This window comes from Sarcophilus harrisii, chromosome 3 (assembly GCF_902635505.1).
Source record: "Sarcophilus harrisii chromosome 3, mSarHar1.11, whole genome shotgun sequence".
Taxonomy (NCBI): domain Eukaryota; kingdom Metazoa; phylum Chordata; class Mammalia; order Dasyuromorphia; family Dasyuridae; genus Sarcophilus; species Sarcophilus harrisii.
In genome coordinates, this window is record NC_045428.1 from 304,414,710 (window position 1) to 304,426,652 (window position 11,943).

An 11,943-nucleotide genomic window follows, 5' to 3' on the forward strand; every position below is an offset into this window, starting at 1 on the left:
CATACAACTTCTTAAGTTCTTATACTCAGAACAAATCTAGCATGCATAATGCAACAATAAAATTATTTCCCAAAATTTCAGAATCATAATACCACTTTAAAATGCTCAAAAATATATGTTTTTTCTTCTCTCACTTAAGTAAGTTTCCTAAAATTCCTAATCAAATGTTACAGACAAATTGAATTATCTGTTGGTTACATATACATACATACACTCATATATATTTATACATATATATAGAAACATACATACAAACACACACACACACACACACACACACACATTGTAAACTGGTTCCCAGAGGCTTTTCTTCTTTTCTCCTGACTTCTGAAAACAATTAACATCAACTTCTTTCTTCTGCAGAGTTCTTATCTCCCCAGGAAGAGCTTGAATTTCAATCAGGTAAGGTTTTTATTGCTCCCTTCTTTTACTCTAACTAGCAGGCAGCTTTTGAGGGAAAACTTTTCTGCTAGACTTTTAAAAGTAGCTAATCTTTTACTTTTGAATTAGTGCATACAGGTTAAGAATTTAAAAAGCACAAGCAATTTTTAAATACTAGAAGCACATTTCAACACTGAAATGACAATTGTAATTCTTAATCATTGTTCATAAAACTAACGAATGGAGGTCAATAGATATTGCATATTGCACATGCATTGAGATTTTTTTCAGAGTATTTTTCTGCCTTTTTTTTTATTTGAAAAATACTGTTTGTTGAATCTGTGAAAGGATGAGAGGGAAACAGTGAACAGTGAGAAACTGTGGTGATGTAAAAAAAACAAAAGATTTTAATAAAAAAAATGCAGATCCTCACATTTATGTAATACTTTCCCATTTTGAAAAATATCCCTCATAAAAATTTGGCAAAGTAAATGGTACAAGTATTAGGAGCTCCATTCTACAAATGATTCTATAAATCTCAAGTCAAAAAGGATAAGTAGCTTATTGTTGGTAGAATTGTGGATTCTACCAACAGAATACCACAGAATATTGTTGGTAGAATTGAAGGATTAACCTCAGACTCACATAGGCAATAAGTATTTAAAGCCAAATTTCAATTTGGCTCTTTTTGATTCCAGGCTTGGCTTTGTGCACTATCTCTCTACCTATTTGTCACCCCTTGCCCCCAAAACAGTGGCGACAACATAATGACCTGAACAATGAAAATGAAAAGAAGAGGCCACATAAACATATGAAAAATGAATGTCACAAAATTAGAAAGCTCTAAAATGAATATAGAATAAAGAAAAAACAAGATGATAACCCTACTCCACTTTTTGAAGGAATAGGAGGTATATAGATACTGCATATTAGACATGCATTGAAATTTTTTTAGAGTATTTTTTTTCTTTGAAAAATACTATTTGTTGAATCACATGATTCTCTGAAAGGATGAGAGGGAAACTGTGAGAAACTGTGGTGATATAAAAAACCAAATGATTTTAATTTAAAAAAATGTAGATCCTAACATTTATGTAATACTTTACAATTTTGAAAAATAACCCTCATAAAAATTTGGGAAAGTAAGTGGTACAAGTATTAGAAGCTCCATTTTACAGATGAGGGATCATCTCAAATCAAAAAGTTTAAGTAACTTAGCATAAGCCACACAGTCAGTGCCAGACTTGGATTCATACCCAGATCTCCTGATTTTATGACCTGTATTATTTCTCTTCAGTATCTTCTGCTGTCTACCAATATATTCTAGCAACCTTTAGACTAAGGACCCCCTGCTAAGCACTTAGTTTGTTCTTGAGAACCAAATATTTTTTAAGTAGATATTTCAGTGTTGTTATCAATTAGTTCCCAATGCTGTTGTAATAAACTGCCTCTAGTTTGGCAATGAATGTATTTGGAAGGAAATTAATAAGTTCAAGTGACAGAAAAAATGCAGAGTGACTGACAATTAACTTGAATGTAAATTCAAAAGAAAGGTAAGGACTACTTTCTATAAAAAGAAGAAAACTACTTAATTAAAACACAATGCAAAAAGTAATTTTTAGAGGATGAACTTTTTAATTTAAAGATTTTTTTCATTCATTTTACTGCTTTTGACAATGACACATAACTTTATTGACATATTCAACAAAACATATGTATGGGTAAGTTTTCAACATTGAGCCTTGCAAGACCTTTTGTTCTTCTTTACCCTCCTTCCTCCTACCCCATCCCCTAGATGACAGATAGTCCAATACATGTTAAATATGTTAAAGTGTATGTTAAATCCAATATATATATGTATATTTATATACATATATTTATATATTTATACGGTTATGTATAATACAAGAAAGATAAGATCTAGAAAGAAAGAAAAAACCTGAGAAGGAAAACAAACATTCAAGCAAATAATAACAGAAAGAGTAGAAATGTTATGTTGTGGTCTAATTTCATTTCCCATGGTTCTCTCTCTGAGTGCAGCTATGATTTCATTTTTCTTTCTTCCTTTTTCTTCTTTTCTTTCCTGTGCCTTGCTTTTCATTTCTTTTCTTGGACACAGTTTTTCTTTTCTTCTCACAGTTGCCTAGAGTTACAGAGCTAGAAACTATTTAGTGACTGATGCCAGATTGAACCTGAAATACTCCAGGGCTTGCCTATTTTCATTGTGCCATCTATCAGTCCCTCACTTTTCCTATATTGGTTATTGACAGTAGGGAATTGGGAACTGATAAAAAAGGGATTCCAGGGGGGTTCTCTGTGCTACTCTTGGTCATATGTGTTGCTCTAGTAATATTTGGCATCTCCCTTGTCTATTCCCACACCCTAGTTAACATTTCAGTTGGGAAATAAATTGTGGAGCTTCCAAAGTTTCACTAAAGGACTGCTAGTCAAATTCCTAGGTCAGAAAGTAGCATCAAGTAAAGATACAGACCAAGAATTTCAAAATCAGAATGTTTATTGCAATTCTTTTTTGGGGGGGAGAGTTATTTATTTATTTTTATTAAAGCTTTGAATTTAATTTAATTACCCATATGCATGGGTAATTTTTCCAACATTGACCCCTGCAAAACCTTTTTTTCCAAATTTTCCCCTGTTACTCCCCAACTCTCCTCTAGCTAGGAGGTAATCAAAGTACATGTTAAGTATGTTGTAATACATGTTAGATCCAATATATGTATTCATATTTATACAGTTGTCTTATTGAACAAGAAAAATCAGATCAAGAAGGAAGAAAAAGAAAAAAGCTGAGAAAGAAAACAAAATAAGCAAATAACAACAGAAAGAGTTGTTATGTCCCTATGGACTACTCTATCCTGGTAGCTCCTCTTTGAGTTACTCTTAATGCCCATTTGTCAACCCACAGCTAGGCCACATTTACCTATCTTCAGGCACCAACCCGGATGCCATAGAGACAGACCATCAGGAGATAGGGGTGAAGTGAAAGAGAACTTTATTCTTAGATAGCACATATTTATACCCCCCCTGAGGTTCTGGGGGAAGGGGAGGTCCTCTAGGAACAATGGGATAATGGGATTGGCCCCAGAAGAAGGAGGGAGGCATGCTAGACTTTGAAAGCACTTAGGAGGGAGAAGTCGTAACTGTGGTCAGACACTGCCTCCTGGGGCTATGCCCCACCTCCACATAGGAGTTGCCTGCGCCTTGGAACCTCTCATCCCTCAAGTCCTTCCACATGCCTTGAGCCACATTCCTTGCTCCCAGAGGCTTTTTAACCCTTACAAGAATGAGAATGCTATGTTGTGATCCACAATCAGTTCCCACAGGTTTCTCTCTGGGGGAAGATGGCTCTCTTCATCACTGAGCAAGTGGAACTGGTTTTAATCATCTCATTGTTGAATAGTCATGTCTATCAGAATTGATTGTTGTATAGTCTTCTTGTTATTGTGTACAATGATCACCTGGTTCTGCTCATTTCACTTAGTATCAATTCATGTAGGTCTCTCCATGCCTCTCTGAAATCATTCTGCTGATTGTTTCTCACAGAACAATAATGTTCCATAACATTCATATATCATAATTTATTCAGCCATTCTCTAATTGATGGGCATCCACTCAGTTTCCAGGTTCTTGCCACTACAAAGAGGCCTACCACAAACATTTTTGCACATGTAGATCCCTTTCCCTCCTTTAAGATCTCTCTCCTGGATATAATCCCAGTAGGAACACTACTGCATCAAAGGCTATGCACCATTTGATAACTTTTTGAGCATAGTTCGAAGATCCTCTACATGAATATTTTTCTTTATTTTTAATTTTTTTGGAGTTTGGCATCATATTGACAACTGGAAATGGTTCTTCTAGTTGTATATGTTTAAGCTAAATTGGATTGTCTGCTGATTAGGAAAGGAGGGGGAAAAATTTGGAATTCAAGGTTTTGCAAGTATGAATGTGGAAATCTATCTTTGCCTGTATTTTGATCAGTAAAAAGCTATTATTACTATTTTTAAAAAGAAATGTCTCTTCAATCACAGAAAGGAGAAGTGATGAACAGAATGGCCATGGTTAAACAAACACTGGATTCAATACAGATTTAATGTTAGCATTGATCAGCAAGAAACTAAAATTTTCAAAGACAATGAAGCATTAAAGTATAATTATTTAATTTGGCTACAAGAAGATGAATAGGAGAGCAATAGGGAACAGTATTGATGGGCAGAAGATGAACTATAATGTAACCTTAGATATTAAAATCTCATTTAAATATTTTCATACTACTTTACATTGGACACAGCTTTATATAGAAATGCAAAGCCATTAATGATGCTGTCAGATTTCCTAACCAAGGCAATAGAAAGAAAGTTCTTACAAAAAGATGATTGAGTAAATGAAGAAATAACTAGCACCATGGACAGAGCTCACTGTGAATTAACATGACCCTAAGCTAACTGTAAAGAACCAGAAATTGCACTGAGTCCAAAAATTATACTCAATCCTTCAATCACTTTAATGAGTCAAAGCAAAAAGAGCAATATAATCAAGACGTGGAGTAAGATTTTTTCTGAATGCCAAGTCAAGAGAGTGGACCTAGTGGTTTTGGAAGCCATCAAAAACAACATAGAAAATGAGAGCATTTTTATTGAGTTTGATGAACTTCAGGAGACAGTGATCATAGCAGAGAGATTAGAGGAGGTACAAAGAGCCTAACCACAAATGAGGGTTCTGATAGAATGGAATACCAACAATTAGAAAGGAAAAACAAAACATAAGAGAAAACTTGACCATGTGTCTTGGAAGGTTTTCCGTTTTACACAAAGATGGATTAGAGAAGACTCTCAACACTTACATGAACTGATATTAAATGAAGTGAGTAGAACCAAGAGAACATGGTACATAGCAACAAGAAGATTATGTGATAATCAACTCTGATGGATGTAGCTCTTTTCAACAATGAGGTAATTTAGGCCAGTTCCAATAGGTTTGTGATGGAGAGAGCCAGGTGCATCCAGAAATAGGACTATGGGGATCACAACATAGTATTTTTACATATTTATTATTGTTTGCTTGCTTTTTATTTCTTATTTTCCCCATTTTTGATCTGATTTTTCTTGTGCAGCACAATAAATATGGTGATATATATATATATATATATATATATATATATGAATTGCACATATTTAACATAAAAAGAGACTCTCCACAAGAATACCCTGTAATGTTCTGGCTTAGCTTTCTGGGGGTCTTGAGACCAGCCTTTGTCAGGAATAAAGTCCAAAGTCTTTATTATCTCCTTCACAGTCTGTCTCCTTCATCTAGGACCCAGCTAGCTTTTTGGAGGCCCTCCAGAATGGGTCTTGGTTTCAGTGGAGGAAATGCAGGAGGCAGGCAGCCACCAGAGGCTGGTCCAAGATGGGATGTCTGTGGCTGACTTTGTCCTCAGTTTATATGCTCTATTACAATTACATCATACAGTATACTGAGTATAATCCAATCATTATATCACTAGGGAACCATCATTTGTTGTAAGATTAAACCAATCATACTGCTGAACTAGAGAACTCACATGCTAAATTAGATAACCATTGTTTTATCAATTCCACCAAGTTAACACCTTGTTGTAAGAATCCTTGTACATTTCTCCAGAATTCTGGCCCATTAAAATACCCAGAGCTGGAAGTCACATACAATGCCCTCACAAAGAGCATTTGCCTAATTAGTTTCAGATGTGTACAAAACAAAGAGTGAAATTCTGCAGAAGCTACAAGAGTTGGCTCAGAAATCATTTCATCTTCCTCCTCAGATAATCCAGATAATCAGATAATCAGATAATTTGTAATAGATAAACTATGAGATATTCTCTGAATCTCTTTTTGGAGGTGAGGAAATTCCTACTGTTTATGAATTGGAAGGTGAAATAGTGGTGAGATTGACTCCTCTCCACAGGTTCTTTCAGAAACTGAAAAACATGAAGAAAGTCTGGTACTTCAAGTGCATCAAAAAAGGTAAACAGTGGGATTCTTAGTGATTCTCAGTGGAAAACACTCCACAATTTGAACGAAAAATTCAAATGCTCTGCAAAGACTCTAATGATAGAAGAGCAAAATTCAAACATTGTAGTTAAGATAACAATTGCTGGTTGTGTTAATCTAGTTTCTGAAAGCTATCAGCTGTTTTGTGAATTCAAAGAAAAACCACAGATACAAGAAAATTGTTACTATGATTTCGAAAGTATAGGAAGATGGAAAATAAGCAAATCTAACATGAACTCAGGATGAAAGATGTGAAGGCAGATTTCAAAACTCAGGCTAATAAAAGAGGCATTTTCTGAATTGCCCCAAAGGAGAAGTGATGAACAGAATGGCCACAGTTAAACAAACACTGGATTCAGTACAGCTTTAAATGTTGGCATTGATCAGCAAGGAACTAAAATCTTCAAAGACAATGAAGCATTAAAGTATAATTATTTAATTTGGCTACAAGAAGATGAATAGGAGATCAGTAGGGGACAGTATTGATGGGCAGAAGATGAACTATAAGGTAACCTTAGAATATGACATATTATTAGTCAGGAAAGTGACTTGACATGGTTTTCAGTAGATGGGTGGCAAGTGCAGCAATTGAAACCCTCAAGCACTATGAAGGCCTAGGCAGCTGCACTCTCTAAAGCAGCAGGCCCAGAATTATAGGAGACTGTGACCAGATAATTCAGCAAACTTGGTAAGATCCTTCCCGACTGGGATATAGTCTCATCCACTGGACATCTCCCATATCAACAAGTGATTCATGCTGTTGGCCCTCAGTGGAAGCAAGAAGATGTTTACAGAAGAAAGTGGTTACTAAAAACTGCTATGACAGAAAATCTTCATCTGGCTGGACAATTTGGACCCATTTCAATGGTTATCCCAGCTTCTAGCTCTAGGGACTTTGGTTTCCCCTTAAAGGAGAAAATGTCCAATATATTGAAAATGAGAGCATTTTGACTTAGTTTATTAAGCTTCAGGAGACAGTGATCATAGCAGAGAGACTGGAGGAGGTACAAAGAATCTGTCCACAAATGAGAGCTCTGAAAGAAAGGGACATCCACAAAATAGAAAGGAAAGGCAAATTTTAAGACAAAACTTGGCCATCGAGCCTGGAAGGTTTTCCATTTTACACAACCATGGGTTAAAAAAGATTCTCATAATGAATATCCAGAGCTGAAAGTCACATACAATGCGATCCCATTGGAATCCAGTTGATAAAGGAAAATTTTCAGGACTCCCAAAATAAACATAGCTTCAAAAAGATTCATCTTGTTGGTTCATCTTGGGAGACAGCCAAAGCTCTTTCCAAAGTTATGAAAAACATCTTTAAAGATCTCTTCCCTGATAACAATTCAATGCTCTGTAAACGATTAGAAAATCAGGAAATCAACCTGAGGAAAAAAACCAAATATAGAAATATGTGAACTTCCATCAAAACTAGTGAAGATCTGAGCATCTTGCTTATGGAGGGAAATATTCAAGATGCTAAGATGGGTATCACCATTTAGGAAATATCCCTCAAGGTGATTTTGAAATTGAAGTAGCCTAATCCCTATGTAACTAGGATCACATAGCTCTCCAGCAAGTTATCCTAGTGAGACTACAGCAGATTTAGCCTGAGGCTGAAATTCTATTCTCAATGTGTGTAAGTTCAGAATCTCTCAATCTATATTCATTTACTAAGATTAACTTTATAGCTGGCATTTTGCTAAGTGCTGGTGACACAAAGATTTCTGTTTCTGACGTCAAGGAGGGTGCCAGTTAATAGAAGAGCAAACTAGGTACATAAAAAAGATATACAGAATGGATGAAAGTTATCTGGAAGAGCAAGGCATTAGCAGTTAACATTTGCATTAACAGAATTCTTTTTGTCCGTCTGACATTTAGGTCAGAAAATTTAGTCAAGTAATTTATTATGCACCTGTTATGCACCAGGTAAACACTAGGGATATAAAGAAAAATAAAAGACAATCCCTGCTCTTGAGTAACTTACTATCTAATAGGGGAGAGTAATTGTACTTTGCACATCATGGAGTTTAGGGTGCAGTGCCCCCTGGATCAGGAAAATTTATGTAAAATGTTTTGGTCTTCCCTTCCTACTAACAAAGTCCAAATTGCCTTCTTTTTCTTTAATAAGGTGTTTACAGTATTAAAAGATAAAATATATTAAGATTGTATAATACTCTAGCTATCCATATAGACAGATACATAGATAAATATAGCTATTGATATGGTGAGTTTCTAAACTTTTTCTGTATTATCTACTGGCCTTTGTGTGTCATCTGCAGCTTATACAAAATTCCCCCAAATTTCCCATTTAATTTCTTATGACATCATGCCATATATAGAAATGGGGATGAGGAAAAGCATGATGTGGAAAGAAAACTGTACAAGTAAAACCTGTAATGGGCCAGAATTCTGGAGAAAGGTGTTAACTCAGTGGAATTGATGAGACAATGGTTATCTAGTTTAGCATGGTGATTAATAGTTCTCTAGTTCAGTAATGTACTTAGTACTTAATATAGTTCTACAAGATTGATACCTATTCTACACAATTGACACCTATTCTACAAGAATCACACCTACGATGATGTAATTATAATAGAATATATAATGGAAGAGAGACTTTCATTCCATCTCCCACCCTTGTGGTGGCTGGCCTGTCCTTCATTTCTCCACTGAAACTAAGTCCCATCTGAAAGACCTCCATAAAGCTGTCCTGGACCCCCGGCAAGGAGAATAGACTGAGAAAGAGATAATAAAGAATCTGGACTTTATCCCTGGCTATTCTCGTGGTGATTACTCTGCTTAAATGAAGGCTGGTCCAAAGATCTCCAGAAAGCTAACCAGGACATTACAAAATCCTATGTACAAACAAGCTATATATAGAATAAATTGGAAATTATCAATAAAGAGAATACACTAAAATTAAGAGAGACTGGGAAACCCTTCCAGTTGAAGGTAGGATTTTATTTTATTTTATTTTTATTTTTAAAAATTTTTAATAGCCTTTTATTTACAAGTTATATGTATGGGTAACTTTACAGCATTGACAATTGCCAAACCTCTTTTCCAATTTTTCTCCTCCTTCCCCCAATCCCCTTCCCCAGATGGCAGGATGACCAGTAGATGTTAAATATATTAAAATATAAATTAGATACACAATAAGTATACATGACCAAACTGTTATTTTGCTGTACAAAAAGAATCAGACTCTGAAATAATGTACAATTAGCCTGTGAAGGAAATAAAAAATGCAGGTGGGCAAAAATATAGGGATTGGGAATTCAATGTAATGATTTTTAGTCAACTCCCAGAGTTCTTTCACTGGGCGTAACTGGTTCAGTTCATTACTGCTCCATTGGAACTGATTTGGTTCACCTCATTGCTGAGGATGGCCAGGTCCATCAGATTAGTCATCATATAGTATTGTTGTTGAAGTATATAATGATCTCTTGGCCCTGCTCGTTTCACTCAGCATCAGTTCATGTAAGTCTCTCCATGCCTTTCTGAAATCCTGTTGGTCATTTCTTACTGAACAATAATATTCCATAAAATTCATATACCACAATTTATTCAGCCATTCTCCAACTGATGGGCATGCACTCAGTTTCCAGTTTCTGGCCACTCCAAAGAGGGCTGCCACAAACATTTGTGCACATACAGGTCCTGAAGATAGGATTTTAGCTGAAATTTAAAAGAAGTCAGGCAAGCCAAAGAACACAGATGAGAGGCAGGCAGTGAAAATATACAGTAGGGAAATGGGCTGTCTCAAAAATAGCACTTGAAGAGTGCACCTGGTATGGACTATATAGAGTCCTCCCTTACATGGAATATGGCCATATTCTCTACTGCTCTTCTCCTGTCCTCTCTCCTCCCCTCCCCCTCTCCCTTTCTCTTCCCTTTCCTTCCTCTTCCTTCCTCCCTTCCCTTTCCCTCTCTTCCCTTTACCCCCCTTTTCTCTTCTTTCTCTGTCTCTCTTAATAAAATCATTTCTCTACCTCTTTCCTGCCCAAATATATAATGAAAAAATGAAAATGAAAGAAAACTTTCATAATAAGTATGCATAGTCAAGCACTGAACATGTCCTAAAAGTATCTATCAAATTTTGCCTCCTGAATTCATCACCTCTAAATAGATAGGTAGGATGCACCCTTATCAGTCTTCTGGAATCTTGGTTGGTAATTGAGTTGATAGGAGACCTTAACCCCTTTAAAGTCATTTGAAAAACCCATTTATTCACTATAAATAATTTCATGATGTTCCACATATTCTTATTGACTTCTTCATTGAAACACAAGTTTTTTGTTAGAAGAAATTATTGCATTCTAGATTTGTATTTTCTGTCCTTGGTATGATGTCTCGCATATAGTGGGAGTTAAAAAAAGTCATGCAGTAGTGAGGGTGACTGATGTAGCCCTGTGGGGGCATAAGCCATCAGGTCTGAGGAAGCAAAAGCTTTCCCATAAAGTCTACATCATGACCAAGGGACTGCCTAATCCTACTTTGGCAGGGAACCGCCTACTAATATTTTGGAAATCTTTGTATTTTAGTTGACTCTATGGCAAGGACTCCTTAATTTCCAGGCTTTAGGATTCTATCTGTACTATAGCCTAAGGATTTCTCTTTTGAAATCCCATTTTATCCAAACTGTTCTTAATGTATAAGCCAGGCCAGACATAACTTAGCCTACAAACAAAGAATGAATACAGCATTCCGTATCAAATGAGTCTTGTTTTGTGAACCTTGTTGACCTATTATGCTTTTGATGGAATCTCTGGGTTAAACATTGTCACACTTAAGGTAGTATATAAATATTAGCTATAATGATCATTATTCTGTGTACAATTTTTTCATATCACACAACTCTTCTTGCATAAATTGTTTTCCAAAATGGTTGATAAAAGAAGCAACAGTAAATTGACATGGTCAGATATTTTGTTACTAGCTTTTAGTGATCACAATTAATGCTGGTGTGAATATTTGTAATGCATATGGGACTTGATGTCAGTATCACTCCCCCAACCTCCCTCTGTTTCCTGACTTTAATCATGTGATTCAGGTGTTTTAATGTGTCTTAATGCTTGATACTCTGAATTTTTACACATCAGAGTCAATCTTGGGTCTTCACCCCAAATTATTTCATTGGCTGGCTTTGTCCCTAAATAACTCATTGCTAGGTCCTCTTAGTCAGTGATTTCATTTCAGATTATATCTAACAAAATTATCTGCTACATCAAACCAGTCAATGTATACTTTTCTAATAATCATAAAATAGTTCTGAGATTCAAAATTCCTTAATTTTTAACTCTTCCTGTTCTATACAAAAGCACAACTAACTCAGAACAGCAGATTTTGGTCTACATTAGTGAATCATCTCTGCAGTGACTTTATTAGTATTATTTATATGTAAATTTCATATTTATTTTTATCTTTGACTTCTTTCAAACATCAAAATTGTCAGAATCTAGTAGAATCACGGTTACATGCATAACCATTGTTTCAAACATTTATATTACAGGGG

General features: G+C 35.5%; 1 pseudogene; it reads left to right on the forward strand.

Annotated features, from left to right (window-relative positions):
• The first annotated feature begins 4,665 nt into the window (after positions 1–4,665).
• On the forward strand, positions 4,666–7,376 carry LOC116422563 (annotated as a pseudogene).
• Positions 7,377–11,943: the final 4,567 nt, after the last annotated feature.